Below are 7,500 nucleotides of genomic sequence, written 5' to 3'. Positions count from 1 at the left end.
AGCCCTGCAGCCCTGCTGCCCTGCAGCTCCGGAGCCCGTGAGCCCTGGAGCCCCCCGAGGAGCCCTGCAGCCCCGTAGCCCTGGAGCCCCCCCGAGCCCGGCAGCCCTGGAGCCCCCGAGCCCGGCAGCCCCGAAAGCCCGGCAGCCCACGGAGCCCTGCAGCCCCCCCGAGCCCTGTAGCCCTGCAGCCCAGGGGAGGCTCTCCCGGGCCTGGCCTAGGGTTCGGGAGCCGGGCCTTGGACCGGGCCCGGGGCTCGGGTTCCCTCCGGCAGGCCCTGGGGTGCGGGAACTACTCCGTCCTGCAAGCCGGTCCGGGCGCCGGGGACGGAGGGTCCACCAGGGCCCAGGGAGGCTCTCGGGGCAGGCAGATTAGCGTCCTTTCGGTCCCCGCCATCGGGTCGGCCCTCTCCCCTCGGCCATCTGGTCGCCTGCAAAGCTTTCCTATGGGGCGACTAGATGGCCGGGCTTCCCTGGAAGTCCCGATGGGGTGCCATTTGCCTCCCGGATCCCAGCCTGGGCTCCAGGAGGTCAGGCAAGTTTGCGCCCTGGGTCCCCTCTGTCACCTCGAGTGCACGGATTACAAGAAAGAAGGGTAATTTTCCTCCGGATTAGTAGGTGCAAGGGTATGCCCAAACACCCTCCCGGGGCTGGTGGTTCCCTGCCGGGGACCAGATGGGATGTGCCCCGGGCAACACCTCCCAGGTGTCCGGGGCTCCCTCCTCCGACCCGCGGCGTGGGGAAGAGCCCGGGATGGGCTCCATGGGTCCCGGGCCCTGCAACCCCGGAGCCCCGGAGCCCTGCTGCCCTGGAGCCCTGGAGCCCTGCAGCCCCCGAGCCCTGGAGCCCAGCAGCCCCAGAGCCCTGCTGCCCTGCAGCCCCCGAGCCCTGGAGCCCAGCAGCCCGGGAGCCCCGGAGCCCTGCAGCCCCGGAGCCCCGCAGCCCCGGAGCCCCGGAGCCGTCGAGCCCTGCGGCCCCCCGAGCCCTACAGGCACGGGGCAGGCAGATTGGGCGTCATTTCGGTCCCGGCCATCTGGTCTCCAGGATCGCCTCGGCCATCTGGTCGCCCGCCATGCTTTCCTATGGGGGCGACTAGATGGCCGGACTTCCCTGGAAGTCCCGATGAGGTGCCATTCGCCTCCCGGACCCCAGCAAGGGCTCCAGGAGGTCGGGCACGTTTGCGCCCTGGGTCCCCTCTGTCACCTCGCGTGCACGGATTTCAAGAAAGGAGGGTAATTTTCCTCTGGATTACTAGGGGCAAGGGTATGCCCAGGCACCCTCCCCGTGCTGGCGGTCCCCTGCCGGGGACCAGATGGGATGTGCTCCGGGCAACACCTCCCAGGTGTCCGGGGCTCCCTCCTCCGACCCGCGGCGTGGGGAAGAGCCCGGGACGGGCTCCATGGGTCCCGGGCCCTGCAACCCCGGAGCCCTGCTGCCCTGGAGCCCTGCAGCCCCCGAGCCCTGGAGCCCAGCAGCCCCGGAGCCCTGCAGCCCCCAAGCCCTGGAGCCCAGCAGCCCCGGAGCCCTGCAGCCCCGGAGCCCCGGAGCCCCGGAGCCCTGCAGCCGTCGAGCCCTGCAGCCCCCGAGCCCCCGAGCCCTACAGGCCCGGGGCAGGCAGATTGGGCGTCATTTCGGTCCCGGCCATCTGGTCTCCAGGATCGCCTCGGCCATCTGGTCTCCCGCAATGCTTTCCTATGGGTGCGACCAGATGGCCGGCCTTCCCTGGAAGTCCCGATGGAGTGCCATTCGCCTCCCGGACCCCAGCAAGGGCTCCAGGAGGTCGGGCACATTTGCGCCCTGGGTCCCCTCTGTCACCTTGTGTGCTCAGATTACAAGAAATGGGGGTAATTTTCCTCCGGATTGGTAGGGACAAGGTATTCTGGGACCCCCCTTGGCCTAGCGGTCCTCCGCCGGCAGCTGGACATGCCAGGATGCCGCCCCAGCCCCGGATCCGTCCCTGGGCCTGCCGCGTGGCAGGAAGCCCTGGATGGGGTCCGGGGGGCCCCGGCCGGGCCCCGGGTTGGGTGCTACGGCCCTGGGCCCTGTCCCTCGGCCTGCCACACTGCCAAAGGCCTGAGACAGGGCTCCGCTGTGCCCGGGAAGCCTCCCCTTGCTGGGCTGAGTTCAGGAGCTTCGGCCGGGGCCCCCCGAGGGCCCGGGGAGGGCGGCCTCCCCATCCCGGGCTCTGTCCTTAGTCCTGCTGCGTGGCAGGGTGCCCGGGACGGTGGTCCGGAGGGCCTGGGAAGGCGTCCCCTGCGTCTCCGTGCATCAAAGCCTAGGCTGGGTCCAGGGGCCCGTCCGGGCCCCAGGTCGGGTGCCACGGCCCTGGGCCTCCGGTCCCCACCTTGCCGTTCCCTGGCGCCAGCTCCCTTTTTCGTCGGGGCACAGAGTGGCACCGGCTGGCTTGACTCTCGTGCCCGGCCATCTGTTCTCTGGGATCCCCTCGGCCATCTGGTCTCCGGGATCCCCTCGGGCATCTGGTCTCCCGGATCCCCTCGGCCATCTGGTCTCCAGGATCGCCTCGGCCATCTGGTCTCCCGCAATGCTTTCTTATGGAAGCGACCAGATGGCCGAACTTCCCTGGAAGTCCCGATGAGGTGCCATTTGCCTCCCGGATCCCAGCGAGGGCTCCAGGAGGTCGGGTACCTTCGCGCCTTGGGTCCCCTATGTCACTCGGTGCGCACGGATTCGAAGAAAGAGGGGTAGCCTTCCTCCGGATTACTAGGGACAAGGTATGCCCAGACACTTCTTGCAGTTCTCTGCCCGAGGGGAACGACCAGATGAGATGTGCCTGGGAAAAAACCTCCCTTCTCCAGGAGGCCAACGGCATGGCAAAATACCCGGGAAGGGCTCAACGGGTCCCGGGCAGACCTCCCCCGGGCGTCCGGGGCACCCACCGGGCAGACCTCCCCCGGGGCACCCATCTCCAGGGGGCCAACGGCATGGCAAAGTACCCGGGAAGGGCTCCACGGGTCCCGGGCAGACCTCCCCCAGGCGTCCGGGGCACCCATCTCCAGGAGGCCAACGGCATGCAAAGTACCCGGGAAGGGCTCCACGGGTCCCGGGCAGACCTCCCCCGGGCGTCCGGGGCACCCATCTCCAGGAGGCCAACGGCATGGCAAAGTACCCGGGAAGGGCTTCACGGGTCCCGGGCAGACCTCCCCCAGGCGTCTGGGGCACCCACCGGGCAGACCGCCCCCAGACGCGTCCGGGGTACCCATCTCCAGGAGGCCAACGGCATGGCAAATTACCCGGGAAGGGCTCCACGGGTCCCGGGCAGTCCTCCCCCCCCCGGGCGTACAGATTCGGGCGGATGTGCTTTTACGAACCGGATCGGAATCGGCCCAAATAATAATAATCCACATTTGTAAAGCGCACAGTCACCCGTAAGGGTCGCTGGGGGCCGTCGGGAAGATTAAGCAAGCTATTGCCCAGAGTGAAATGGTGCTGGGCTTTTCTGCCGCCGGCGCCGGGGATCGAACCGTGATCTCCAGATTCCGGAGTCAGCCGCCCTAGCCGCGGCGTCAGCTATTCCCCAGAGTGAAATGGTGCTGGGCTTTTCTGCCGCCGGCGCCGGGGATCGAACCGTGATCTCCAGATTCCGGAGTCAGCCGCCCCAGCCGCGGCGTCAGCTATTTCCCAGAGTCAAATGGTGCTGGGCTTTTCTGCCGCCGGCGCCGGGGATCGAACCGTGATCTCCAGATTCCGGAGTCAGCCGCCCTAGCCGCGGTGTCAGCTTTTTCCCAGAGTGAAATGGTGCTGGGCTTTTCTGCCGCCGGCGCCGGGGATCGAACCGTGATCTCCAGATTTCGGAGTCAGCCGCGGCGTCAGCTATTTCCCAGAGTCACATGGTGCTGGGCTTTTCTGCCGCCGGAGCCGGGGATCGAACCGTGATTCCCCAGATTGGGATATCCCAAAAATCCGGCATGGTAGGTGCTCGCCAGGACCAGGGTTGGAGACCCCTGGGCAGTCAACGCGCAATCTGCTGGGTTCGACTCCGATCCGTGTCAGAAGGTCTGTGTCAGGGGTCTCCAACCCTGGTCCTGGCGAGCACCTCCCAGGCCGGATTTTTGGGATATCCCCATCTGGGGAATCACGGTTCGATCCCCGGCGCCGGCGGCAGATCAGAGTGCCCAGGACGGGGTCCGCGGGTCCCGGGCAGTCCTCCCTTCGGGCGTCCGTGCCTGAGAGCTCCGGTGGTCCACGCCGCGCCTGAGGCCCAGCCGGGGTCCCGGAGCCCTGCCTTGCGTGGGCAGGCAGGCAGGCAGGAGCCCTACCGCGAAGGCTCGGGGTGGGAAGCACTTTCGATCCCAGCCATCTGGTCTCACGCAATGCTTTCCAATGGGGCGACCAGGTGGCCGGGGTTCCCTGGAAGTCCCGATGAGGTGCCATTTGCCTCCCCGATGCCAGCGAGGGCTCCAGGAGGTCGGGTACTTTCGCGCCTTGGGTCCCCTCTGTCACCTCATGTGCACGGATTAAAAGAAAAGAGGGTAATTTTCCTCCGGATTACTAGGGAGAGGGTCAGTCAGACCGCCGTGTGGTCTGGTGATTCTGAATCAGGGGAAGGCAGGACACCCCTCCCAGGCTGGTGAGTGGGACTCCATGATTGGAATAGGCACCGAGGCGAAAATTATCAGTTCCGTGGGATTTTGAGCCCAAGACCTGCCGAGGCGGGGAATCGAACCCTGGTCCCGGGCTAGACCTCTGCATCAGGGTCTGACTCGCTAACCATTGAGCCACACTTCTCCACTGCATGGCCGAGTGCCTGGGACGGGCCTTCACTTTCGCGTCCGCCCTGCAGATGGTCTTTCCTGTCCGTTGCCACCGCGGACGGTCTTTCCCGTCCGCCATCATAATCGGCCCCATCGTCCCTGGCTATGTTAAGGCTATGTTAAGGGTGACCCGTTAAGCCTGGGGTAAATTAGGATGGCGGATGGTCTTTCCCGTCCGCCGCGGACGGAGGCAGGCAGGAAAGGCAGGCAGGAGCCCTACCACGAAGGCTCGGGGTGTGAAGCACTTTCGATCCCGGCCATCTGGTCGCACGGTACCGCTCGGGCATCTGGTCGCACGCAATGCTTTCCGATGGGGGAGACCAGATGGCCAAACTTCCCTGGAAGTCCCGATGAGGTGCCATTTGCCTCCCGGATCCCAGCGAGGGCTCCAGGAGGTCGGGTACTTTTGCGCCTTGGGTCCCCTCTGTCACCTCGAGTGCACGGATTACAAGAAAGGGGGGTAATTTTCCTCCGGATTAGTAGGGAGAGGGTCAGTCAGACCTCCGTGTGGTCTTGCGATTCTGAATCAGGGGAAGGCAGGACCCGGGCATGCCCGCCGGGGCCCCCAGGGGCCCGGGTACGTACCTGCCGCTCAGCCCCCTTGCCGATGGGCCTTTTCCTCCGAGTTTGCTCAGGCAGGCCTCCGCGAGGTCTGGCCATGCTGAGACGGGGCCAGGCAGCACCCGGGCCAGCCCGCCGGGGCCCCCAGGGGCCCGGGAACGCACCTGCCTCTCAGCCCCTTCCCGATGGTTCCTTTTCTCCGAGTTTTTTTCCTACATTCCGACCTCCGATAGGTCCGGTGGTTCTGAATCCGGGGAAGGCAGGACCCGGGCCCGCCCGCCGGGGCCCCCAGGGGCCCGGGTACGCACCTGCCTCTCAGCCCCATCGCCGATGGGCCTTTTCCTCCGAGTTTGCTCAGGCAGGCCTCCGCGAGGTCTGGCCATGCTGAGACAGGGCCAGGCAGCACCCGGGCCCGCCTGCCTGTGCTGGCGGTCCCCTTCCTGGGGACCAGATGGGATGTGCCCCGAACAAAACACCTCCCAGGCATCCGGGGCTCCCTCCTCCGACCCGCGGCGTGGGGAAGAGCCTGGGACGGGCTCCATGGGTCCTGGGACGGGCTCCATGGGTCCCGGGCCCTGCAACCCCAGAGCCCTGCTGCTCTGGAGCCCTGCAGCCCGCGAGCCCTGGAGCCCTGGAGCCCTGGAGCCCTGGAGCCCTGGAGCCCTGGAGCCCTGGAGCCCTGGAGCCCTGGAGCCCTGGAGCCCTGGAGCCCCGGAGCCCCGGAGCCCCGGAGCCCTGCAGCCGTGGAGCCCTGCAGTCCCCGAGCCCTGCAGTCCCATAGCCCAGGGGCCCCGCAGCTCCTGAGCCCTACAGGCCCGGGGCAGACAGATTGGCGTCATTTCGTTCCTGGCCATCTGGTCGCCCCTCTCGCCTCGGCCATCTGGTCGCCCGCGAAGCTTTCCTATGGTGTGACCAGATGGCCGGACTTCCCTGGAAGTCCCGATGGGGTGCCACTCGCCTCCCAGGTCCCAGCGAGGGCTCCAGGAGGTCGGGCACTTTTGCGCCCTGGGTCCCCTCTGTCACCTCGTGTGCACGGATTACAAGAAATGGGGGTAATTTTCCTCCGGATTGGTAGGGACAAGGTATTCTGGGACCCCCCTCGGCCTAGCGGTCCTCAGCCGTCAGCTGGACATGCCAGGATGCCGGCCCAGCCCCGGATCCGTCCCTGGGTCTGCCGCGTGGCAGGAAGCCCTGGATGGGGTCCGGGGGCCCGGCCGGGCCCCGGGTCGGGTGCCCCGGCCCTGGGCCCGGTCCCCCGGCCTGCCGCACTGACAAAGGACCAGGACGTGGTTTCCTTCGAGCCCGGGGAGCCTCCCCTCCATCGGCTGAGTTCAGCAGCTCCGGCCGGGGCCCCTGAGGGCCCGGGGAGGGCGGCCTCCCCATCCCGGGCTCTGTCCTTGGTCCTGCTGCGTGGCAGGGTGCCCGGGACGGGGTCCGGAGGGCCCGGGAAGGCTTCCCCTGCGCCTCCGGGCTTGGGAGCCCAGGGGCCCGGCCGGGCCCCGGGTCGTGTGCTACGGCCCTGGGCGCCGTCCACCGACATGCCACACTGCCAAAGCCCCGGGATGGGGCTCCGTTGTGCCCGGGCAGCCTCCCCTTGCCGGGCTGAGTTCAGGAGCTTCGGCCGGGGCCCCCGAGGGCCCGGGGAGGGCGGCCTCCCCATCCCGGGCTCTGTCCTTGGTCCTGCTGCGTGGCAGGGTGCCCGGGACGGGGTCCGGAGGGCCCGGGGAGGCTTCCCCTGCGCCTCCGGGCCCGGGAGCCCCGGCTGGGTCCAGGGGCCCGGCCGGGCCCCGGGTTGTGTGCTACGGCCCTGGGCGCCGTCCACCGACATGCCACACTGCCAAAGCCCCGGGACGGGGCTCCGTTGTGCCCGGGAAGCCTCCCCTTGCCGGACTGAGTTCAGGAGCTTCGGCCGGGGCCCCCGAGGGCCCGGGGAGGGCGGCCTCCCCATCCCGGGCTCTGTCCTTGGTCCTGCTGTGTGGCAGGGTGCCTGGGACGGGGTCCGGAGGGCCCGGGGAGGCTTCCCCTGCGTCTCCGGGCATTAGAGCCCAGGCTGGGTCCAGGGGCCCGTCCGGGCCCCGGGTCGGGTGCTAGGCCCTGGGCCTCCGGTCCCCAACCCGCCCTTTCCCTGACGCCAGCTCACTTTTTCGTTGGGGCACAGAGTGACATAGGC

Source organism: Lissotriton vulgaris, chromosome 8 (assembly GCF_964263255.1).
Source record: "Lissotriton vulgaris chromosome 8, aLisVul1.2, whole genome shotgun sequence".
Lineage (NCBI taxonomy): Eukaryota > Metazoa > Chordata > Amphibia > Caudata > Salamandridae > Lissotriton > Lissotriton vulgaris.
The sequence above is the reverse complement of the archived record's forward strand: the minus strand, read 5'-3'. Positions refer to the sequence as shown.